Source organism: Myotis myotis, unplaced genomic scaffold (assembly GCF_014108235.1).
Source record: "Myotis myotis isolate mMyoMyo1 unplaced genomic scaffold, mMyoMyo1.p scaffold_m19_p_3, whole genome shotgun sequence".
Lineage (NCBI taxonomy): Eukaryota > Metazoa > Chordata > Mammalia > Chiroptera > Vespertilionidae > Myotis > Myotis myotis.
In genome coordinates this window covers 155,225,703-155,252,182 of record NW_023416335.1, presented here as the reverse complement: position 1 = coordinate 155,252,182, position 26,480 = coordinate 155,225,703, and the positions used below count along the sequence as shown (strand labels likewise).

At 38.4% G+C, this 26,480-nt stretch overlaps 1 pseudogene; it reads left to right on the top strand.

The window, feature by feature from the left end:
- The first annotated feature begins 22,849 nt into the window (after positions 1 to 22,849).
- The window catches only part of LOC118650633, a 36,084-nt pseudogene continuing 32,453 nt past the window's right edge, over positions 22,850 to 26,480 (top strand).

Genomic DNA, 26,480 nt, shown 5'->3' with positions numbered 1-26,480 from the left:
TCCTTATTTGCAGACGACATGATATTATACATACAAAACCCTAGAGACTCCATCAAAAAGCTACTGGACTTAATACATGAATTTGGCAATGTAGCAGGATACAAAATTAACCCCAAGAAATCCGAGGCATTTCTATACACCAATAATGATCTTTCAGAAAGAGAGATTATAAAAACAATCCCGTTTACCATCGCACCAAAAAAATTAAGCTACCTAGGAATAAACTTAACTAAAGAGGTAAAAGACCTCTACTCAGAAAACTACAGGACGTTGAAAAAAGATATAGAGGAAGACATAAACAGATGGAAGAACATACCGTGTTCATGGATTGGTAGAATCAACATCATTAAAATGTCCATACTACCCAAAGCAATCTATAAATTCAACGCACTTCCCATTAAAATACCAACGGCATACTTCAGAGATCTAGAACGAACTCTCCAAAAATTCATCTGGAATAAAAAAAGACCTCGAATAGCTGCAGCAATCCTGAAAAAGACCAAAGTAGGTGGGATCTCAATACCAGATATCAAGATGTATTACAAAGCCACTGTTCTCAAAACTGCCTGGTACTGGCACAAGAATAGGCATATAGATCAATGGAATAGAATAGAGAGCCCAGAAATCGGCCCGAACCAATATGCTCAATTAATATTTGACAAAGGAGGCAAGAACATACAATGGAGCCAAGATAGTCTCTTCAATAAATGGTGCTGGGAAAATTGGACAGATATATGCAAGAAAATGAAACTAGACCACCAACTTACACCATACACAAAAATAAACTCAAAATGGATAAAGGACTTAAATGTACGACAGGAAACTATAAAAATTCTAGAAGAATCCAAAGGCAACAAAATCTCAGACATATGCCGAAGCAATTTCTTCACTGATACAGCTCCTAGGGCACTTGAAACTAAAGAGAAAATGAACAAATGGGACTACATCAAAATAAAAAGCTTCTGCACAGCAAAAGAAACCATCAACAAAACAACGAGAAAACCCACTGTGTGGGAAAACATATTTGCCAATGTCATATCCGATAAGGACCTAATCTCCAAAATTTATAGGGAACTCATACAACTTAACAAAAGGAAGATAAACAATCCAATCAAAAAATGGGCAAAGGACCTAAATAGACACCTTTCAAAAGAGGACATTCAGAAAGCCAAGAGACATATGAAAACATGCTCAAAGTCACTAATCATCCGAGAGATGCAAATCAAAACAACAATGAGGTACCATCTCACACCTGTCAGACTGGCTATCATCAACAAATCAACAAACGACAAGTGCTGGAGAGGATGTGGAGAAAAAGGAACACTTGTGCACTGCTGGTGGGAATGCAGACTGGTGCAGCCACTATGGAAGACAGTATGGAGTTTCCTTAAAAAACTGAAAATGGAACTCCCATTTGACCCTGTGATCCCACTTCTAGGAATATATCCCAAGAAACCAGAAACACCAATCAGAAAGGATATATGCACCCCTATGTTCATAGCAGCACAATTCACCATAGCTAAGATCTGGAAACAGCCTAAGTGCCCATCAGTAGATGAATGGATTAGAAAACTGTGGTACATCTACACGATGGAATACTATGCTGCTCTAAAAAGGAAGGAACTCTTACCATTTGCAACGTCATGGATGGAACTGGAGAGCATTATGCTAAGTGAAATAAGCCAGTCAATGAAGGAAAAATACCACATGATCTCACTCATTCATGGATAATAGAGACCATTATAAACTTTTGAACAATAATAGATACAGAGGCAGAGCTGCCTCAAACAGATTGTCAAACTGCAGCAGGAAGGCCGGGGAGGGTTGCGGGGCAGGAGGTAGGGGGGTAAGAGATCAACTAAAGGACTTGTATGCATGCATAGAAGCATAACCAGTGGACATAAGACATTGGGGGATAGGGGAGGCTAGGGGACTGTCTAGGGCGGGGGGATAAAATGGACACATATGTAATACCCTTTGTAATACTTTAAGCAATAAAAAAATAAAAAAAATAAAAAAAAAAAAAAAAAAAAAAAAAAAAAAAATTTTGGAGCAAATGCATGAGTCATATTTGTAGAACCTGGTAGTCATTAGGAAGCAATTTGAATTTCAATTGAGTGTTTTGAGTAGAGGCAGGATGTAATCTCATATTTGAAAAGAGCACTGTTAAGATTGTTATTGTGAAATAAGACAGGGAAAAACTTATGGACAAAAAATGATGCAATACATATATCCCGCATTTGTTTAAGAAACAAGCTTGACCAATATAGTTGAAGTTCCTATGTACTTTTTCTTGATCATATTAACCTCCTGTCCCATTTTCCTCACACACAGGTAACTATTATTCTGAATTTGGTGTTTGTAATTTCCATTTCTTTCTACTTTTATGACATTAAATATAAGTGGTATTTTTACTATACATATTATTTGTACAGACATACATCATTTTATTGCACTTCATAGGTTTTCTTTATAAATTGAAGGCAAGATCCTCCAATAGCAAAGATTACAATTTGCTTAATTGTGACACTTGTTTTATTGTGGTCACCTGGAACTGAGCCTGCAATATCTCCCAGGTATGCTTATACTTGCTCATATTTATTCAACAATCATCAATGTAGAAATGAGTAACTCTAGTTCATTATTTTGCTGCTACATATTATCCCATTAATATTACAATCAATGAGCCTGTGGATATTCTTGTATGTCTGTGTATGCACTATATTTGCATATGTAGAACCATCTTTGCATCCGTGGAATAAATCCCACTTGATCATAGCATATGATCCTTTAAGTGTACTATTGAATTCAGTTTGCTAATATTTTGTTATGGATTTTGCATCCATGTTCATCAGAACTGTTGGCCTGTAATTTTCTCTTCTTGTAGTGCCCTTGTCTGTTTTGGGTATTAGAGCAATACAGGCCATGTAAAATGAGTTTGAAAGGGCTCGCTCCTCTTTTATTTTTTGAAAGAGTTTGAGAAGATTTGCTATTCATTTTTCTTCAAATGTTTGGTAGAATTTACCAGCAAAGCCATATGATCCTGGACTTTTGTTTTTTGGGAGGCTTTTTAAATTACTGATTCAATCTCATCACTAGTAATTTGTCTGTTTACATTTTCTATTTCTTCATGATTTTATTTTAGTAGGTTGGTATAGGAATTTATCCATTTCTTCTAGGTTTTTCAATTTGTTGACATATTTCAATTTGTTCATAGTAGTCACTTATGGTGCTTTGTATTTGTGTGGTATCAATTTTAATGTCTGCTTGTTCATTTATAGTTCTATTTATTTGAGTCCTCTTCCTCTTTTTTTTTTTAAGTAAACCTGGATAAAGGTTTTTCTACTTTTTAAAATATATATATATATATATATATATATATATATATATATATTTTATTGATTTCAGAGAGGAGAGGAGAGTGAGATAGAGATAGAAACATCAATTATGAGAGAGAATCATTGATTGACTGCCTCCTGCATGTCCCACACTGGGGATTGAGCCCACAACCCCAGCATTTGCCCTGATGGGAATAGAACTATGGCCTCCTGGTTCATAAGGAGGCTCAGCCACTGAGCCATGCTGGCTGGGCTCTACTTTGTTTATCTTTTTAAAAAACAGTTCTTAGTTTATTGATCTTTTCCCATTGTTATTTAAGTTTCCATATCATATATTCCACTCTGCTTTTTGTTATTTCCTTCCTTCTACTTATTTTGTGCTCAATTTGTTCTTTTTTTTTGTAGTTCCTTGAGGTATAAAGGTAGGTTGTCTATTTAAAATCTTTCTTCTTCTTAATATACGTACTTATTGCTATAGTGATATTCGCTTAACTGCAGGGGATATGTTCCAAGACCCAGTGGCTGCCTAAAACTCTGACTAGTACCAAATCTATTACATATATATATATATATATATATATATATTTTTCCCCCATACATACATACCCATGATAAAGTTTAATTTATAAATTAGGTACAGGGAGGCCAGGGAGAGGTCAAGGGGAGAAAAAAAGGAGACATACATAATACTTTAAACAATAAAGAATTTTGAAAAAATTAGTTACAGAGAGAGATTAGCAATGAGTTATAATGAAATAAAACAATAACAATCATATACTGTATTAAAGTTAGGTGAATATGGTCTCTCAAAATATCTTGTACTATAATCACCCTTCTTCTTGTGATGATGTGACATGATGACAAAATGCCAAACCTACCCCTGAAACTGTGTAATTATCCCTTGTTTGCCGTAAGTGGATTAATAACACTTGTTCCAGGAGATCCCTTGTTGAAGTCTTTGTACAGGCTCAGGGCTTTCTAGTATGCCATGTAGCCATCATACAGAATATGTTTTCTATTCATGTGTTCTACTTACAAATGTAATACCTTTCCATTTTAACTGGGCAATTATCATGCAATGTGGCCATAACTTTTGCACTTTGAGATATGACAGAAAAATTAGCATGGATTTATTGTTCCTTCTTCACAATTTCACATTTAGAAGATTTATTCATACTGTAGATCTTGGCAACCACAGCATATGATTCTTTTCTTTTGTTATTAAGTTGAGAACTTTTATCTTTTCATATAAAGGAGACAATGGCTTCTCTTTGGCATGTCTGAACTACAGGCAGGCTTGCGTTTTCAGGCCATTATTAAGGAAAACTAGAGGCTCGGTGCACAAAATTCATGCTCTGGGCCTGGTTGTCCCTCAGCCCACCCTGCACCCTCTCCAACCTGGGACCATCCCTCTCACAATCCAGGACTGCTGGCTCCCAACTGCTCGCCTGCCTGCCTGCCTGATTGCTCCTAACTGCTTCTGCCTGCCAGCCTGATCACCCCCTAACTACTCCCCTGCCAGCCTGATCAATGCCTAACTGCTTCCCTGCTGGCCTGGTTGCCCCCAACTGCTCTCACCTGCTGGCCTGGTTGCCCCTAACTGCCCTCCCCTGCCAGCCTGGTTGCCCCCAACTGCCCTCCCCTGCCAGCCATCTTGCGGTGTTCATCTTTGACCACATGGGGCGGCCTTTTGTGCAAGGGCATGATGGTCAATTTGCATATTACCTCTTTATTATATAGGATAAGGGTTATTTGAATAGAAGCACTGAGATATCATGACAATCACTTTGACAATTGAGATAGCTACTAAGAGACTAAGAAACAGGTAGTATGTACAGCATGGATTTGCTGGACAAAGGGATTATTCCCACCTCTTGCTGGATAGGGTGGGGTGTTGAAAAGTTTCATCATGCTACTCAGAAAGCCACGCAATTTAAAACAGATTGTTTTTATTTCTGTAATTTTTTTAACTTTCAAACTGTGGTTGACTATGAGTAACTGAAACTGTGGATAAAAGGGGACTACTGTACAGGCCTGGCCAGTGTGGCTCAGAAGTTGAGCATCAACCTATAAACCAGGAGGTCATGGTTCGATTCCTGGTCAGGGCAGATGCCTGGGTTTCGGGCTTGATCCCCAGTGTGGAATGTACAGGAGGCAGCCAATCAATGATTCTCTCTCATCATTGATATTTCTATCTTTCTCTCCTTCTCCCTTCCTCTCTGAACTCAATAAAAATATATTTTTTTAATAAAGAGGGGAACTATTGTACAGTAAGTCCTCACTTATGTTATTGATAAATTCTGTGACTTTAAACAAAATAATGTGTAACAAAACCAATTTCACCACAGGCTAATTGACATAAATAAAATTTCAATTCCCATAGCACTTCAACATTATATCAAAATGACATTGAGCAAAACAATGTCATTTGAGAACCTATTGTATAAGCTTGCCTCTTAGAAATGCTTTTGCTACATCTCATAAACTTTGGCATGTTGCTTTTCTATTTTTCATTTTTCTCAACATTTTTTTAAATTCCCTTTTGATTCCTTCTTTGGCCAATTGGTTGTTAAGTGGTATATTGTTTAATCTCCACATATTTGTGAATTTTTCAGTTTTCTAATTATAATTAATTTCTAGTTTTATACAAAGATGCTTGATATGATTTTAATCTTCTTAGCTTTATTTAGTCTTGTTTGTGGCCTAAAATATAATCTACCCTGAGGAATGTTCCATGTATGCTTGACAAGAATGTATATTCAGCTGGCGTTGGATGAAATGTTCTGTAAATGTCTGTTAAGTCCACTTGGTTTTACAGCAGTTAAAGTTCAATGTTTCCTTATTGATTTTCTGCCTACATGATCTATCCATTGTTGAAAGTGGAGTATTGAAATCTACTACCATTATTGTGTCACTGTCTATTTCTCCCTTCAGGTCTGTTAATACCCTTTCCATGTTAAAAGATACTTACAGTTTTAAAGATTACTTTGGGCCCAACTGGATAATCCAGGGTAATCTCCCTATTTAAGGTTAATATTTTATCAATCTTAATTCCATCTGTAACTTCAGTTCCCTTTTCCATGTACCCTAACATATTCATAGGTCCCAATAATTAGAACATAAACATTGGAGAAGAGGCATTATTTTGATGATTACATGCATATCTGCAGAGTTTTTTAGAAATACAATTGCTAGAATTAAGAAATTAGCAATCATGATAGCCACAGCTATATAGATCTTAAACAGAGATGTTGCTCTATATCTTTATCAACATTATTGGACATTATTACCTGCAAATTTGATATGTGTAAGATGGGATCTCCTTCTAGTTTTAATTTCGTTTCTTAACACTTGTGAAATGAAGCAATGTTTCATAAGTATATTGGACATTTGCTTTTCTACTTCTATGATTTTCCTGGTAATATCTTTTAACCATTTTTTCTCTTCTGAGTAAAATTTTCTTATTGATTTGTAGACGTTATTTCTATATTCAAATTGCTGGGAAATTAAACTTCACTGGATTTATCAGTGCTCCTGAGAAAAAAATTCCAGTCCCTTTTGACATGGAAATGTATATGATGTGATGATAGGGAATGCTTGCTTTCACTTCCTCCAGAAATATCTTACTCTTCACATACCTTGAGAATTTCATTCGTTTCTTTAGTTAATTGCTCAGATTCAAAAGGATAATAAACATCCTCCTCTCTCTCTGAGTGGGCCAAATGATAACATCTTGGTCTAGACTCCTAGATTAAACCTCCAATGGGCCAGGAGGACTGAAGCACTATCTCCTTAGGTAGGTACATATATATTTTTCATGATGGGATAAGTCCTAGAGTTTATAGAAAACTCCAGTGTCTTAAAGGAACATGTTGAGTTATCTAATTCCTGGGGAGATGTTATTTACATACAAAATTGCTGGAACAAGGAGGAGAACCTTTTAAGAGGAAAGGGGACAACTGTTACCTTCACCTTTATAAGCAGAGAAGAATCATTTTTTTTTTTTTCATTTTCATCTATGGGATGTCTGGCTATTTGCATAGTATAATTGACTTGGCTTTCATCATATTGCCCTAGCCATAAGGACTAAGGGAAAGACAATGAAAACATTTATTATTTCCTGTGAGATGTTTCATAAGAAATCTATCTTTTATCCAGAACCTGGTATATGTGCATTCACCATAAAATTAATAAAAATAAAATTAAAAACAATAAAAATTCTATTACCAACACTTTTCTCTATAACTGCTTCACGTTTGAATCCAAATCAAAATTTAAAGGAAGGATATAACTGACAAGAAGAAGATATCTATCCTCGCTAACCCATCTTGTTTTCCAAAAATGATTTCCTAGCACTCCTCCATTGAAGGGGAAAATGTAAGAGGTTTAGGCATGTTGTCCTAACTGACTTCCACTGGGAGACAGACTGGATAAAGCAAGCTCTTCAAAGTTGGGATTTAAAGCCAAACAAAGATAAAGTCAGTAGAGTCCACACCGTAGAAAGTAGGAGCATGAGTAGAACATCATCCAGACAATGGACACGAGGGATACCTATTAGTAAGTAGTGGCATCCATCCACAAAGACTAGAGTATGGAGCAGAAGTCATGATCCCTCTAAAGATTGGATATTTTTTGAGAAAATATTCACCACCCTTCTCAGGTGAACAGGAGCTAAGCACTTATTTGGCCTCCATCATCAGGAACAAAGGCGGTGGGGGGTGGAGTGGATGTGGCAGGTTATTTTTATAGCAAGTTGGAGGATAGATGAAATGAAGACATCATCCTGCCTGGGTTGAGCAGTCAACAGAGATGGACATATATATATCAAATATCAAATGTGGTGGGATGGTTAGAGAACAAAACCAAAATCGCAAATGGAGGGTCTACAGCAGAACCAGACAGGATAGAACAAGGTTTTAGGAAGTACAACTGGGATTTAAAAGAGGGAAAAGTAAGTTGGAAGTTGGAGTAGGGGGCTATATTGAGCACCTTGCACTGTAAAGTAGCTGTGAATAGAGCTGAGAGGGGGAGCAATGCAAGACTGAATTCCTAGAGAAAGTGGAAAATTAATATGGAGTCAATTATGGGAGAAGTTGCAGAGATTCAGCTACTAAAATTACAGAATAGCCTGAGCAATTGTTATATTAGGCTAAAGCAAAAAATTCATTTTTTTCTCTATAAGTACTTATAGTAATACTAAGCAGAGATTAAAACTAGTCACTTATACCACACCCAGGGACTCTATGCAAAATAATTTCTGTTTTTATGTAGATGTCTCAAAATAAGAGGAATTTCTTTTAAAATGGAGAAATTTTGGAGTACTAGTTTGCAAATCCTCTTATTTTGTAAATTGGGAAGAGTTTCTTAAAGATGAACATCTCTGATGCATATGGTTTCTACACAGCAAATTATATTTAGAAAATATGTTTGCCACAAGATTGAACATAAAAGTGTCCGTAATTATCGACACTAACTTGGCAAAATAAGGGCTGTGCCCAGACTTGAAAATCCAGGAGAGTTTGTATGAGTTTTAATTATCTTTTTACTATAGAATAATACTGTCTTATTGAGGATGGTTTACAACTATTTTCAAAATGTTGTTTCCTAATTTTAATGCAATTTTAAAGTAATTTTTTTCTTTTAAATATGTGTTAACACTGAAATTGTAAAGCTAAATGATCAAATTTAAAAAGAACCAAAATAGCCAAAGTAACAAAGGAGTTATGTTTGCCTTCTTTTACTTCTGTTATAGAGAAAGAGAAGATAATTCATAAAGATCATCTGAAATGAAGCCATTGAGAAGATGACAATTAAATGAAAGCATCTGAAATACATCTGGCAGTTCATTAAATATAGTATCTTGTCTCAAGTTAAAGGCATACACATGATGCTGTCGAGTGGTTCTTGAAATGTGGATGCTGCAACTGAGGAACTGAATTTTAATTTTACCCAATTATAATTTAAATATCTACATATTGGGCTGCATAGCCTGAGAAAATGTAAAAGTTCACATCGAAATAAAGAGAAGAAACATGTTGTTTTCTTCATTTAGAACTTCATTTAAAGGCTGAGGGACTGCCCGGCCCATGTACTCAGTGGTTGCGCGCTGGTCCATGAACCAAGAGGCTACCAGTTCCATTTCAGTCAGGGCACATGACCTGGTTGCAGGCTTGATCCCCAGTAGGGCGTGTGCAGGAGGCAGACAATCAATGATTTTCTCATCATTCATGTTTCTATCTCTCTGTCCCCCTCTCTTCCTCTCTGAAATCAATAAAAATATTTTTTTTCAAAAAAGAGCTGAGGGAAAAAAATTTTTAAAAGCATCTTACACATATTTAAAACTGAAAACAAAATGAAATTAGTAGAAGGAGTAGTTTAAGTCAAACATTCATGTCAAAAGGTGAGCATTCTGCTATATGTTCATGTTCATGGAATATAACATTTTATAGGAGAGTTGTCAGTCTGAAAGCAAAAGAGAATATACAATTTTGTAGATATGAGATATTAATACTAACGCAATTACATTGTTTGGGGAAAAAATAAATAGATTTTGTGAACCACTACCTACTAATCCTCGTCTTGCTTTGAATCGAATAAGAAAATATAGGTAAATTATGGTTTAAATCGTTCTAAACTTACAAATTGCCCATTTGAAGCCTTGAGAAGTTCTCCTGTATTTCTTAGTATGTTCCTCAAGGTGAACAGGACTTCAATCTTACTGGAAACTATTATTTTTATTTAGGCAACAGCTCTTTATTTTTTTACTATATGCAGACCTTTGTACCAGGTAGAGATGGACATTACCAACACACACACACACACACACACACACACACACACACACAATTATAACAATAACAACAACTAGAAGATATGAAGCATTAATCCTAAGAATGATTTAAAATCTAAGTAGGAAGACAAAGTACGCATGTGTCAAATGTTTGCTGAACTCCTAAAGCACAACGTCCAAAATAAGGGCATGATAGAGCTATAGTCAGAGGAGACACAACAGAGCACTTGAAAAACAAGGTACCGGGATGTGACAGAGAACACCGGGTCTCTTAAAGCCTCAATGCAAGTATACTTCTGTATGAATCCAAATGCCTATGAAACAGTCTCTCCTTCATAACTTATCTTTCTATAATCTGCCTTTTACCTAAACCTGATAAGGTGAAATCCTGATGAGAATTGAAGTGAGAAATAGGGTGGATTGTTATTGTTCCTCTATCTCTTTCTCTTTTGTTCTGTTTTCCCACTTCAAACACAAGTAGCCAAGGTTATGTTAGGATTATAATGCCTTTCACTGAGCCCTCGGCCTGATTATCTGTCACTGAAACTTTGTCTGAGGTTTGACTATAAAAACCTGTTATTATTAGGTTGAACTTTCCAAATTGCCAATATTCAATTTTTTTTTTACATACAAATATGTCAATTTCAAATGTTCCAACTTATAGTATCGGTAGGTGCAATTCAAAGGGTCTTATTTTAATAACTAGAGGCCCGGTGCATTAAATTTGTGCACTGGGCAGGGGGGTTGTCCCTCAGCCCAGCCTGCACCCTCTCCAACCCCTCTCAAAATCTGGGACTGCTGGCTCCCAACTGCTCACCAGCCTGCCTGTCTGATTGCCCCTAACGGCTTCTGCCTGGCAGCCTGATCACCCCCTAATGGTTAGGGCCTAACCACTCCCCTGCCAGCCTGATCGACACCTAACTGCTCCCCTGCTGGCCCTATTACCCCCAACTGCCCTCCCCTGCAGGCCCGGTCATCCCTAACTGCCCTCCCCTGAAGGCCCAGTCACTCCCAACTGCCCTCCCCTGCAGGCCTGATCACCCACAACTTCCCTCGCCTGCTGGCCATCTTGTGGCAGCAATCTTGTGACAACAGGGGTGCAGCCATCTTGTGATGATATGGGGGTGGCCATCTTGTGACCACATGGGAGTGACCATCTTGTGCGAGGGTGTGATGGTCAATTTGCATATTATCTCTTTATTATATAGGCTAATAATAATTATAAAATTAATTCTATACATTATTACTTCAAACAATATATTGATATAAAAACAGTCCAGCCCTAACTGGTTTGGCTCAGTGGATAGAGTGTTGGCCTGTGGACTGAAGGGTTCCAGGTTCGATTCCGGTCAAGGGCAAGTACCTTGGTTGCGGGCACATCCCCAGTAGGGGCGTGCAAGAGGCAGCTGATTGATGCTTCTCTCTCATCGATGTTTCTAACTCTCTATCCCTCTCCTCTCCTTTCTGTAAAAAATCAATAATATATATATATTTTTAAAAAATATATTTCTTTATTGATTTCAGAGAGGAAGGGAGCAGGAGAGAGAGATAGAAACATCAATGATGAGAGAAAATCACTGATCGGCTGCCTTCTGCACCCCCCCCCCCCCCACTGGGGATCGAGCACTCAACCCAGGCATGTGCCCTTGGCTGGAATCGAACCCCGGGACCCTTCAATCCACAGGCCGACGCTCTATCCACTGAGCCAAGCCAGCTAGGGCTCAATAAAATATATTTAAAAATAAAAAATAAAAATAAAACAGTCCATTTTATTTTTGTATAACACAGTTTTAAAACTTTTCATTTGAAAATTTTTATTACTGAAAATAGAAAATATCCAGACATATTCTCAATTTCTTATCTTAGTCCTATATTTATTTGTTTGTCTTATAGCTTTAAATTGCCCCCTTCACAAAATAAAAGATTTCTATGTCATTAAAAATAAAATTGCGTAGTCTATTTGGAACTTTATCTTTCTTAACTGGATCATCCACTCATTAGCAATCTTTTTCTTAATGCTGTCATATAATGTAAAGTATTACAAAATTAAATGAGGTAATTTTATTTAATTTAAAAATGTAGCCCAGCTGCCGTGGCTCAGTGGTTGAGCGTCAACCTATGAACCAGAAGGTCACGGTTCAATTCCCGGTCAGGGCACATGCCTGGGTTAAGGACTTGATCCCCAGTGGGGGGTGTGCAGGAGGCAGCCGATCAATGACTCTCTCATCGTTGATGTTTCTATCTCGCTCTCCCTCTCCCTTCTCTGAAGTCAATAAAAATATATTTTAAAAAAAGAAACACAGAGAAAACCATTTAGGCTAAGAGTATTGTTATAAATATTTAATGAGTGACAATGCATATATCAGTAATACTTATGGATCTTCAGGATATATTAAATGACAAAAGGAAGGTTCAGAGAGTATATGGTTTGATATATTTTGTGAAAGAAAGAAGAGAAAATAAAAATAACTCTATAAAAGCACTTAGCAACATACAAAATCAACTAATAAAAATGATAAAAAGGCCCTAACAGGTTTGGCTCAGTGGATAGAGCTTCAGCCTGCAGACTCAGGGGTCCCAGGTTTGATTCTGGCCAAGGGCATGTACCTTGGTTGCAGACACATACCCAGTAGTAGTGTGCAGGAGGCAGCAGATCAATGTTTCTCTCTCATCGATGTTTCTAGCTCTCTATCCCTCTCCCTTCCTCTCTGTAAAAAATCAATAAAATATATTTTTAAAAATAATTATAAAAAGGATGAAAACAGGAGTGGGAGCAAGAATAATAGCTATGTCTATATATTTTAATATTGTTTTGATTTTTAAACCATGTGAATGTGCTACCTATTAAAAAAATTAAATTAAGCATTAAAAAGATATAAATAGGCACCAATTTGCCATTTTATTGGTTTCAGTGTCAGAATAGCTATAGCAAAGATGCCTGGTTTTAACTGTAGCAGCTCAGGAAAGAAATTCTCAAAAAAATTTAGGTAAAATTAATTACCTATTATTTAGCATAGTGGTTCTCAAATTTTATTGTGCATACTGTCTCCTAGATACTTTGCTAAAAATCTATATTCTTGGGACCTGACCCAGACTACAAATTAATATGTTTGAAGTGGGGTTATGAATTTGCACTTTAACAACCCTAAGTAATTGTCATGCAGAATGCATTGAACCTACAATCTAATATGTTAAAATAGTTAATCTATTACATCACTAACAGATTTTCAAATATGGTAAACAAAATATTAGTTTAATATCTGAAAATAGTAATTTCCTAAGAAGAATTATTTTGTTTTTCAAATTTGATATGATTTTATTGTCTTCATTAGCAAATTTTAAAATTTAGTATTTGCTGGTCCAAAATCTTTCTTTATAGTTAATATTTACTAATAAATTTATATAATAAACCATAAGAAGATAGTAGGAACATTATAGATTCATCATTTAAATAAAAGGAAAGGCTCCATACCAATTATACAATAATTTTAAACTTTTAAAATAGAGTTGTAAGAGACAATGATGGGGAGAACCAAGATGGCGGCATAGGTTAACGCCGGAGTTTGCTGCTTTGAACAACTACTTCAAAAGTGAAACTAAAAGACAGAACGGACATCACCAAGAACCACAGGAACGCTGGCTGAGTGGAAGTCCTACAACTAGGAGGAAAGAGAAATGCATACGGACACTCAGAGGAGGCGCAGTACTGAAGTCAAATTCTGAGGTGTGGAGTGCGCGGAGCGGGCTGGCGGCTGAGTGCACGGTTGGCGTTTTCAATCGGGAGGGAGTCGCAGACTCTGAGCTCCAGATACGGGCGAGTCTCTAGGGACCCTGACTCAAACAGGAGAAGCGGGACTGTCTGGCTTCGGTCAGAGCGAGTGCAGCTTTCTCTCCGAGCTTTGCAGCGGGTGCTGGGACTCAGAGAGGCAGAGCCCCTGGGGACAGGACTGAGAGCTGCCATAACTGCTCTCTCTGGCCCACCCTGTTGATCCTGTGCAACCCGCCCCGCCCAAGCCCTGCACAGAGGCATTTGCCAGATAGCCTCAGGCAAAGGCTAGATTAGCACCTCCCTAGAGGACAGAAGTTCTCTCACTGCAGACACAGCTGATTCTCATAGCCAATTGGCCTGGAGGTCAAACCCTCCCTGGTATTAGCTACAACAAGGTTTAACTATAAGACTACGAACAAAGACCACTAGGGGGTGCACCAAGGAAGCATAACAAAATGCGGAGACAAAGAAACAGGACAAAATTGTCAATGGAAGATATAGAGTTCAGAACCACACTTTTAAGGTCTCTCAAGAACTGTTTAGAAGCCGCCAATAAACTTAATGAGATCTACAAGAAAACTAATGAGACCCTCGATGTTATATTGGGGAACCAACTAGAAATTAAGCATACACTGACTGAAATAAAGAATATTATACAGACTCCCGACAGCAGACCAGAGGAGCGCAAGAATCAAGTCAATGATTTGAAATGCGAGGAAGCAAAAAACACCCAACCGGAAAAGCAAAATGAAAAAAGAATCCAAAAATGCGAGGATGGTGTAAGGAGCCTCTGGGACAGCTTCAAGCATACCAACATCAGAATTATAGGGGTGCCAGAAGATGAGAGAGAGCAAGATATTGGAAACCTATTTGAAGAAATAATGACAGAAAACTTCCCCCACCTGGTGAAAGAAATGGACTTACAGGTCCAAGAAGCGCGGAGAACCCCAAACAAAAGGAATCCAAAGAGGACCACACCAAGACACATCATAATTAAAATGCCAAGAGCAAAAGATAAAGAGAGACTCTTAAAAACAGCAAGAGAAAGAAACTCAGTTTCCTACAAGGGAATACCCATACGACTGTCAGCGGATTTCTCAACAGAAACTTTGCAGGCCAGAAGGGAGTGGCAAGAAATATTCAAAGTGATGAATACCAAGAACCTACAACCAAGATTACTTTATCCAGCAAAGCTATCATTCAAAGAATTGAAGGTCAGATAAAGAGCTTCACAGATAAGGAAAAGCTAAAGGAGTTCATCACCACCAAACCAGGATTATATGAAATGCTGAAAGGTATCCTTTAAGAAGAGGAAGAGGACGAAAAAGGTAAAGATACAAATTATGAACAACAAATATGCATCTATCAACAAGTGAATCTAAGAATCAAGTGAATAAATAATCTGATGAACAGAATGAACTGGTGATTATAATAGAATCAGGGACATAGAAAGGGAATGGACTGACTATTCTTGGGGGGGAAAGGGGTGTGGGAGATGCGGGAAGAGACTGGACAAAAATCGTGCACCTATGGATGAGGACAGCGGGTGGGGAGTGAGGGCGGAAGGTGGGGTGGGAACTGGGAGGAGGGGAGTTATGGGGGGGAAAAAAGAGGAACAAATGTAATAATCTGAACAATAAAGATTTAATTAAAATAAAAAAATAAAATAAAATAAAATAGAGTTGTAGATATTGTTAATCATTGTACCTATTCATCTTCTGAACCTCATTTCTATGTTTGGAAAATTCTTCATGTTATGAGTTTTGTTGAAAGGCAGAAACTACCTTTTAATACAGAAGCTGGATATACTCTTAAAAAACATCATTTAGATCTGTAAGCAGGCTTCGCTCACATTCAGGGACACACAAATGAGGAACTGCATTCCTGCTGGGGTAACCTCCAAGACGTGTTCTCTGGCCCTACAAGAGAGACTGTGAGCTGTCCAATATCTTTTTAATATACTCCCTTTTCTGCTCAAAATAAATCATAAATGGTTCGTTCTACTTTTTTGTTTGTTTAAAGTATTACAAATAGTAGTACATATGTGTCCTTTGGTTCTATTTTTTATTATTTGTAAAAACCCTGACTAATCCATGTGAGTTTAGATTTGAAAAATCAATGGAAATGTCACAAAAGAGAAATAAGGCTTAATAGCAGTTCATGCAAGGAAAAACCAAATAGATATAGTTGATTATTATTTTTTTACAACTTAACATAAATCAAGAATTCTATGCACTTGCCCCAAAATACCCATACAAACTTGGGAAGGGAAGCAGTATTGAAAGGATAAAGATTGGAATAAGAGTAAATACAGTAGGCCAGACCGGTTTGGCTCAGTGGATGGAGCGTCGTCCTGCGGACTGAGGGGTCCCAGGTTCGATTCCGGTCAGGGCCATGTGCCTTGGTTGCGGGCATATCCCCAGTGGGAGATGTGCGGGAGGCAGCTGGTCGGTGTTTCTCTCTCATCGATGTTTCTGACTCTCTATCCCTCTCCCTTCCTCTCTGTGGAAAATCAATAAAATATATATTTAAAAAAAAAAAAGAGTAAATACAGTAATTCTGACTCTATAGCTCTTCCCTGGCCCATACCATTTGGTTCCCATTCATAGGACTTGGGCCCCACATTTATAAATGAGTGTTTTCAGAGGGAGGTTTGAAAATCATACCATAAAAACTGCCAAAGCAAAGAGATATTTGCCAGTATAGAGACAAAATTTGATAAAGAACACCATCTTTCAATAATCCAAAAGTTTTCCTGTGAGGAAAAAAAACATTAGAAATGTTCACTGGTACAATGGTCAGGATTTGCACAGAATATTATTTCATACTGGGGCTTACTTAACAATTAAAGCTACATAAAAAAAGAAATAGCCTAGCTGGCATGTCTCAGTGATTGAGCGTAGACCTATAAACCAGGAGATCAAGGTTCGTTCAGAGGATATATGTTTCCATACAATAAAATTTACTCTATGAACCAAAACCTAGCTTTGTCTAGTTTATATTGTCTATTTCATCAGATGATATTATGTTATACTTTTCACTCACAGACTCTTGCCACAACACTGGAAATGAAAAATAAGTTCCTACAGCACTTGAAGCTAGGAGAAATGTTTCGCAATCTGTCATTGTCAGCACAAAATGACAAATTCGGTCCACACAGACATTCCTAAATTTTCAGGAAGAAGTAGAGGGATTCTGAAATAGTCATGTAGAGTGTAGCTGTGGAGGACCATAAAATGGTGCATGAGATTTCAGTGGAGGAAACAGCATCATTGTATATAACAAGATGGGCGGGAGTTAAGAGTAGTAGGCTCCCAGCCAATGGAGAGGGCATTTGAAAAATTATGCTAGCATTGCCAGCAGCAGAGAAATTACCCTTCATCCAGTTGGCCCGTGTCCCATGGTAAAAAATGTAAGTGGATTCTGATGAATGCACCAATGTAACCTGTAATCCTTTAGTGGAATCTGAAACCAAGAATTGTATGAAGCTTGCATTCAGGCTGTGGGAGACAGTTAACATCACTACAGTCCTTTTGGGTCAAAATAAATGTATTTAATGTACTGGAAATGGCTTTCTGTAATTAGCACATTTAGACAGGATATACTCATTGAATCAAATTATATGCCACCCAGGTTTTTGGTGTATGTTTAGCCATGTTTGTTAAATAAACTTTGGTATTGTATCAAAGAGAAAAAAAAAAAGAAGAAGAAGAAAGAAATAAAAAAAAAAGATTATGGCTGGCTGACTCACAAAACAGAAACCTAAAAATGAGAAGTAGAAAATACAGGAGGAATGGTCGGGAGCCAGCAGCACTCATTGAGAATCTCATTAAAATGTTGGAATCTGCTTGTCAGTAAAGGGGTAACATGGGGCTCCAAATATCAACATTAAGATCGGTGACCTGGGTTTTGTCATCTGGGAATATGAAATCCAAAGTCGTGAGAGGGCCAGAGATTTAAAACTAGGCTTAATTGTTATATGCTTAAATCAAAGGGTGTTGATAGGATAAACCTTCAGAGTCATAGACATCTGTGGATTCAGGAATGAGCCCAAAATTCTTACCTGCTCTTATGCAATCTTTTCATGAGCTCATGTAGTTTAATGACTTAAATACTATTGCTGTATTTATGACTCATATAATTAAATGTGTCTCAAAGCTTTACAGGACCTCTTAACTCCAGATTCCCCTTGAGTATTTATTATATATCTCAAATTCAACATGTCCAAAACTCCCAATTTCCATCCATATATTTTCATATATTAATTCAAATAAGAGTGAGGTTTTTCTCCCTTCCTCCCCCCAAAACCCCAGTATAAAGCTTTCGATGGCTTTCCATCAGTGGCAGCTCAAAATTTTCTACACAGACATCCCTTAGAGGAGTAATCTGATTGGAAAGGGGAGTTTGACTAGAGTATTTTGGGAAAATGTTTTAGAAGCATTGGCATTGCAAGCAAACATTTCACTCAAATTGTATATTTACTTAATTGAAGAAGATTGGGTGTGATGTTGAACTGCCCCCACTTGCACCTTGCAGCTGTCACTTGGCATACTTGAGTGGCCTCCCATTGAAATTAAAATGAATGACATATTACATTATATCATTTCCGGGGTATTACATGAGCTGGCTCTGCTTCAATTTCTGATGTCATTGTGAACCGCTGTGTATAGTTTCCTCTCACTTTGCCAATTACATTCCCGACACAGTACATGTCTTGCTTGAACTAGACTTGGACTTTTCTCTGTTTTTTTGAATACTCCAGGCACATTCCTGACTTAAGACCTTTCCACAGGCTTTTCTGACTGAATTGGTTTTTCTTCCACTTTTTAAATAAATTTCTGCCTTGTTATTTAAGTATAGTTCATGTCACCTCTTTTGCAGAAAATGTTCTTTAATTATCTAATTTGTACTATTTCCTCTCCCACATCTAATATTCTTACTTGTATTTTTTTTTTCATATTGCCTTTTGTTCATCTGAGCAGTTATTTACTTTTGTGTTGACTATTGAACTTTTGCATTCCACTACCAGGATATGAACTCTAAGGACAAAGGGATCCAATCTATCTTGTTCAACATTTTAGACCTCCAAAATTAGAACAATCAATAGTGAGTGTTCAAATGTATAGAAAGGCTAGAAAAAAAATGAAAGTAAGTAAATATCCAAAAGGATTGGCTCAATTCAATTTTAAACATTAATAAAGATTTCTTATAATGTTAATAACATTTTATTTTTAAAAAAGATGATAATGGTAACATTTTAGTGTCAGAAACACATTGATCTGTGTTAAACAGATAGGTAACTGCTAATAGTTATTTACTTGGTGATAAGGTGTTCATTGAAAGTGCGAGGGCTACACCCTCCATCTTGCCCCAGATCCTCCATTTTTGGGCAGCAGCCATTAGCTATGTGCTCAGCAAGGAGCTTCTTCCTGGAAGTCCACGCCTCTGCTAGCCACACCTAGGATTTCCTTAAACTAACCAATGATAATCAAGGGAAGTGCGCACCATAGATACGACCACATCCTGTGTAACAAGACACCGACTTGCACCCGGCCAATTGGCAGGGCCCACAGTCCTCTCTCCTCCCCTTACTCCAACCCCCCTATAAAACCCCTCTCCACACAGAGCTCGCTCTCTCTCTGCCTCCTGCCGCTATGTCAGTGAGTGTGGTGGACGGGGAGCTCAAGCTAGCTCGAATAAAGACTCTTTGCTTTTGCATCGGACTCGGCTGGCTCCCTGGTGGTCTTTTGGGGATCCTGAAATCTGGGCATAACATTCATTACTTGAACATTTTTTCTGTATATAATTTCACACAATGTAATGGTTTCCTGCAAATCATTACTGTTGGATCATTGTATGTTGACTTAATTTCCCATTGATAGATATTATAAATTAATTCTTCTTTGATATTAATTTCTAGTTACTAACAGATAAGGGTTTTTTCCTCCCATACTTTGCCAATAAGTTAAATACATTTATTTTTGTGAAAGAAAATAAGCAATAATTTCTCTGTAAAGAGAACTTATGCTAAAATTTTCCACTAATATTTTCATAAAATTGTGTTTTATATACTAGGTTCTCTCAAAATAGGAGAAATCATTACCATATATTTTATTTTGAAAAATGAATAGATACAGATGATTCCAGGAAACATATATATATAAAATATATATATATTTAAAATTGTCTGAGACTTATACAAATAGAAATATTCTTTCAAAGGGAATCAAATTCAATAGGTTTCCAAAGCAGGACTTTCATTATTGCCTTCACGTGGACTTTTGTTAAAAGAGTCTCACTGGAAAATACATAGACATTAAAAGAGCCTAAGCTATAAAAGAATCCATTAGAACATTTTGAACATCATGCTAGATGTTATCAGACATTTATTAAGTGATTCATATTGACACTCAGGGGATCCGATTTATTTATTTTAAATAATAAAAATGAAACTTTCCATTACATTTGATGCTATACAAGAAATTAAAAATTCAATGTTCTTAATTTAACAAGTTCCAATTGAACTACAGCTTCTTGTAGCAATATTTATAAAATTGCCAGTTTGTGTCAGTAAGTTACATGAAAAACATGAAGTAAATTTTCAGAGAAAGCAACTTTTCTTAAAGACATATCTTTTTGTAGTTGTTAATCCTCACCTGAAGAAATTTTTTCCATTGATTTTTAGAGAGTGTGGAAGGGAGGGAGGGAGGGAAAGGGAGGGAGGGAGGGAGGAAGATGAGAGAGAGAGAGAGAGAGAGAGAGAGAGAGAGAGAGAGAGAGAGAGAGAAACATAGACCTGAGAGAGACACATGGATTGGTTGCCTCCCACCAGCACTAACCAGAGGCCAGGGATTGAACCTACAACTTGGGTTCCTGCTCTTGATAAGGAATCAAACCTGAGGCCCTTAGGTGTGCTGGCCAACACTCCAAGCACTGAGCACAGCGGCCAGGGCAAAGCCAAATTCTTAATATGCTATTTATCATATTTACATTTCTTAAAATTCAACCCTGAGGAGCTATGGATTAATAAGTTATAGCTATATATGTTTAATAACTATTAAGTTAATTAAATTTTTAAGTTAGAGTTTGCATTAAGTTAATTTTATTTTATAAACATTAGTAAACCTTAATAACTAGAGTTATTTTACAAAACTCAAGTTCCTGAGGGGTGTTTCTTTTGATTCTTTATCAAATCATTGATAAACACTGATCATTATAGACTGATAATATATTAGGTGAGCCCCGGGCTTATTTAAGTACACTGTATTGGGAAATGACAGCCTTCATCTTCTCAATTGTCATTTAAAGAAAAATGTCAAAAATGTCATAAATTGAATAAACTACTTACATAATGCTTGTTTTCTACTGTCTTCTCTCTTTGAAAGATGATAAAACTCATGGGCTTGAAATTTAGAAAATCTGAACTCTAATCCCAGAATCCCCTTTTAATTGATTACTGGGAATCAATAACTTGAGCTTTCTTTGCCTTCCTCTTTTTACCTATAAAATGGTGAGAGCCACATCTGTCCTTCCTAACACACAGACTCCTTTGTGATAAAATTATTTTAACTGTCAAATCAGTACTTGTAAGTGATTAAAGAAGGTATGGGCATGATTCATGAGGAATTTCCTGTTTAGCCCTGGCTGGTTTGGCTCAGTGGATAGAGCGTCAGCCTGCAGACTGAAACGTCCCAGATTCGATTCCAGTCAAGGGCCATGCCTGAGTTGAGGGCTCGATCCCCAGTAGGGGGTGTCCAGGAGGCAGCCGATCAATGATTCTCTCTCATCATTGATGTTTCTATCTCTCTCCCCCTCTCCCTTCCTCTCTGAAACCAATAAAAACATATATATTTTTTAAAAAGAATGTCCTGTTGTTTTCTATGATAAAAAGGACAAGAAAATCTGGGGTTCAATGTTTATCTACTTCTATTAAGGATAAAGAGAATAATGGTATGTGTGTATGTCTTATTGGAAAAGAGTGGATAGATTCTATTTTTTATTCAGTTACAGTTTACATTCAATATTATTTTGTATTAATTTCAGGTGTACAGCATAGTGGTTAGATAGTCATATACTTTATAATGTGTTTCCCCAATATTTCCAATACCCAACTCCTACCATACATAGTTATTACAATATTATTGACTATAATGCTGTACTTTATATCTCCATGACTACTTGGTAACTACCAATTTATATTTCTTAATTCCTTTACTTCTTTCACCCAGTCTCTGGTGCCCTCTTCCCCACAACCACAGTCTGCTCTCTGTATCTATGAGTCTGTTTCTGTTTTGGTGTTTTTCATTTATATTGTTCTTTAGATTTTACAAGGAAGTGAAAGCATATGGTATTTGTCTTTCTCTCACTGAACTATTTCACTTAGCATAATACGCTCTAGGTCAGTGAGAGCGAACCTTTTGAGCTCAGCATGTCAGCATTTTGAAAAACCCTAACTTAACTCTGGTGCCGTGTCACATATAGAAATTTTTTGATGTTTGCAACCACAGTAAAACAAAGACTTATATTTTTGATATTTATTTTATATATTTAAAAGCCATTTAACAAAGAAAAATCAACCAAAAAATGTGTTCGCGTGTCACCTCTGACACGCGTGTCATAGGTTCGCCATCACTGCCCTAGGTTCATCGTGCTGTTGCAATTGATGAGATTTCTTTTTCATTATTTTTTTATGGCTGAGTAATGCAGACTGTGCATTTTGGAACAAAATAGCCACACATGACAATTTTAAAACAATGCAAAAATATTCCAAAAACACTCTTTAGAACATGAAAGAGCTAACAATATAGTTAGCTCTTTCGTGTTCTGCTGATAAGTAGCAACAGACTGACAGCTGTCTCTTCAATGGCAAAAAGGAAGTGAAAAGATTGTGGACTATCTTATCCATATGCTGAAACCAAACATTTTCTATCTGAAACAATTTCCTTTTAGAATATGACCCGACATACAGTCATTTTCAAACAAACCAAAAATGAAAGAATTCACTACTGGAAGACTGCTACTAAAGAAAATACTGCCTGGATACCAAAGGTAATACTAACAGATGACAAGTTAGTGATGCAAGAAAAAACAGAGATCACAGAAACTAATAAATATGTGAAAAAAGTAAATTAAGATTGGCTTATCAACTAATAACAGATGTAACAATAACATTCCATGCCATGTAAAATATATAGTGTGGTACTGGCCCAGGGAAACAGATCAATAGGAGAGGACCCAGTAACAGAACCAGTGATGTATAAGCAAACACTTGGGATACAAACCATGGCTTTGTGTAGCAGTGCAACAATAAACACTCCTCCAACAACTGAGTATTCTTGTGGAAAAATTAAACTGAACCCTACTTCACACTATTGATATTCATAGAACTAAACGTAGAAGGGAAAACAATAAGCAATAGAGCTTCTCAAAAGATAAAGGGAAATATCTTCATGATATTAGGGAAGAGAAATATTTCTCATACAGGACAAAAATTAAATAATAATAAGGAAAATATTTATAAGTTGGATTACATTAAAATTAAGAACCACTACTTACCAAAGGCATCATTTGGGATGTGAAAATGCAATGTTAACAGCATGTGTAATTGACAAACAGCTTGTATCTGTTAATTATATAGACTTAAAATAAATTGGAAAATCATTGGCATATATAGGCAATAAGTAAAGTTGTAGGCATTAACAAGATTATTAAAAAGCATAGGACGAAATATGAAAAGATGGCCTAGCATGAAGCCATAAGAAACTCCAACACCTAATTGTTTGTAGAAGAGGATGATCTTACAAGAAGATTGAAAATGACTGGGCAAAAAGTTGGAGGGAAAACAGGAGAGTGTAGTGTAATGGAAGCCAGGATTAGAGTTTTCAAGTATCACATGCTAATGAGATAACAAAGGAAACAACTGAACAGCATCTACTGGATTTAGAAAATGAAAGGCATCAAGGAGTTGTTTCAGCTAAGGGGAGGTTGGATAAGCATGGAGTTGAGGAATGTCAGCGGTGAGGTGATGAAGGTAGTGAAGATGATAGTACAAATAACTACTTGAAAGAGTTGCATTGCTCCCTGGCCAGTGTGACTCAGCTGGGACAAATGGTGGTGGGTTTGATTCCTGGTCAGGGCACATACCCAGGTTGAAGGTTTGATCCCTGGGTTTGGGCACAAATGGGAGGCAACCAATCAATATTTCTCTCTCTCTTTCTCTCTTTCTCCTTTCCTCTCTCTAAGGGTTGCATTGTAAAATGATTAAGAAGTACGTAGAGAAAACTGCAGAATTTAATCAGTGTTTACCTGTGATCAGTTCCTGTTTTAAATGGTAAGGATTCTATAATCAAACTAGAGGCCCGGTGCACAAAATTTGTTCACGGGGGGGGGGGGGTGCGTCCCTCAGCCCGGCCTGCGCCCATTTGCAGTCCAGGACCCCTTGGGGGATGTCCACCTGTTGACTTAGGACCACTCCCTGGGGGATCAGGCTTAAGCTTGCAGTCAGACATCCTTCTGGCAGCCAGGGAGCCCTCGGGGGATGTCCGACTAAAGGCTTAGGCCCCCAAGGGATCGGGCCTAAACTGTTAGTTGGACATTCTTAGTGCTGCCACGGAGGTGGGAGAGGCTCCTGCCACCATCACTGCACTGGCCAGCCATGAGCCAGCTTCTGGCTGAGTGGCACTACTCCTCGGTCTGACCTAAACCCTAGAGATTAGTACTTCATTTTACAACTTTTTCTCGGTTTATAGGCAGCAGCAAACTCAGACCACACAGTCGGGTGTGCGAGAAATGTTGCTTTCTTTATCGTTTAGTAACCAAACCTAACTTCAACTTCAGCCCCCATTCTGCCAAGTGAAAAAACAAAAACAAAATATTATTTAACTTAGGTTCCCCACCCCCTTCTCTGGAGTTGTACTTCCATGTCAGACAGTTTATATCTCAGGCAGAGGTGCCAAAGAACCGAGCAGGGTCAAGAACATCTGGACCTCAGTCTTCTGTCTGGGCTGGCCCCCACCCACCTGCCCTTGACCCTCACCTCAGAACTCAAGTCCATGCTGATCCCTGGTATATTCTCCTCATCTGGGCCTGGAGGCCTCTTGAGTCCAATTTGCTCTCTCCCTCCCTCCCTGCCACCTTCTCTCTCTCTCACAAAGAGCTATTGGGCTTTCTGGGGTGAGGTCCTCTGACACCTCCTCAGCCCCGTTGCACAGACACCATCTTGGTGCCCGGGTCATGGCCACAAAGCTGTGTGGCTGCTCTCAGACCCTCCATCTCCTGCTGCCTTAGGGAGTGACTCAGTGGGAGGGGAGGTTCACAGTCCTTTTTACATGGCCGCCAACAAACACTCAGTGTTCCTTCCCTCTAGTTCTCCTTCTCCTCCTCACCCCAGTCCAGGCACGTCTATGTGCAGGGCAGGGGAGGGTGGGAGGCAGGCGTGTCTCTGACCCAGCACACAGGCTTCCAGATCCACTGCTCCCCCAGGAGGGCTTCCACGCTCTGGACCTCGACACCCAGAACCTGCCCCCTCTCAGCTGCAGGTCTTTGCCCGCAGTGGTCAAGTCTGTTTAGAGCAGTGGTTCTCAACCTTGGCTGCACATTAGAATCACCTGGGAATCTTTTTAAAATCCTGATTTCTGGGCCTCACCCTCCGGAAATTCTGTTTCTTTATTACTAATGTTGTGGCCCCACCCCATAACAAAGAAACAGAATTTCTGGAGGATGAAGCCCAGAAATCAGGATTTTGAAAAGATTCCCAGGTGATTCTAATGTGCAGCCAAGGTTGAGAACCACTGGTTTAGAGGCTTGAAGTCAAGAAGTGCCTCTTTGTTCTCTGCTTTCTGGAGGCGGTCAGCGTGGAACATTCCTGCCTGGACTGGGGAGGGGTCTCTGGGTGTTAAGAATACCAGGAGGGGGAGCACAGACTCCTCCTAGAGCTCTGAGATGGGAAAGGCAGCACCCCCTCACCTCTAACCCCAGGACGTTTCTTTAGAAGCAGAAGCCTCATCCTGTGCAGGGGCCTGTGCTGGCTGCCTCGGTTTCTCAGAGACAAGAAATTTGATGAACGTCTTTTCCCCACTGCAGTAGCTGCTTCATTTGTTCGTTCTCGCATTTTTCATTAGCTGCTAAATCGCCCCTGTGGCTGCAAACCTGTTGTGCCTGACTCAGCCAGTGGGGAGCTATGGGAGCTGTGCAGGGATGGGGTAGGGGCAGGGGGGCCCGGCCTGCAGAGAGGGTCAGTGGTGCCTGCTGGGCTGTCTCAGAGGATGTGGCTTAGGTTAGGTCCTGTCCTTTGGCGACTTTAGGAGGGGAGGCCGTGTCCTCCGCTTCCCACTTTGACTCAGGGGCAGAAGTTCTCCTTGCTCTCTGGCCTCATAATTCAGTGGATCATAGTGGGATGCAGCAGGCAGGCAGGCAGCTTCTGCGGCTGCACACAGGCTGAGCAGGCGGCTTCTGTGGCTGCACACGGGCACGGGCTTGCAACTCGGGACCAGATTGGGTCACGGGCAGCCGGCAGGCGGCTTCTGTGGCTGTACACAGGTGTTGGCAGGCGGCTTCTGCGGCTGCACATGGGCACCGGCCTGCA